Here is a 226-nt window from a genome sequence, read left to right as displayed (position 1 = left end):
TAACACAGACGAAGAATGAAAAGGAATATAGAATTAAATTAATTACTTTGTGGCGTTTTGTTTTGTCTCGTAGCTTGGTGAGTTGCAGCGTGTCGGAGTGTTAAAACTGCACAAACAGAGTTCTGAGCTGTGCATGGTAGTCGTGCCCGAAATATCTGATTGTTAATGGGGGATTACAAGATAACATGCAACGGAACGTGACAGTTTGAAATTGAATTTGAAGACG

Source organism: Penaeus monodon, chromosome 32 (assembly GCF_015228065.2).
Source record: "Penaeus monodon isolate SGIC_2016 chromosome 32, NSTDA_Pmon_1, whole genome shotgun sequence".
Lineage (NCBI taxonomy): Eukaryota > Metazoa > Arthropoda > Malacostraca > Decapoda > Penaeidae > Penaeus > Penaeus monodon.
This window is presented reverse-complemented; position numbering follows the sequence as displayed.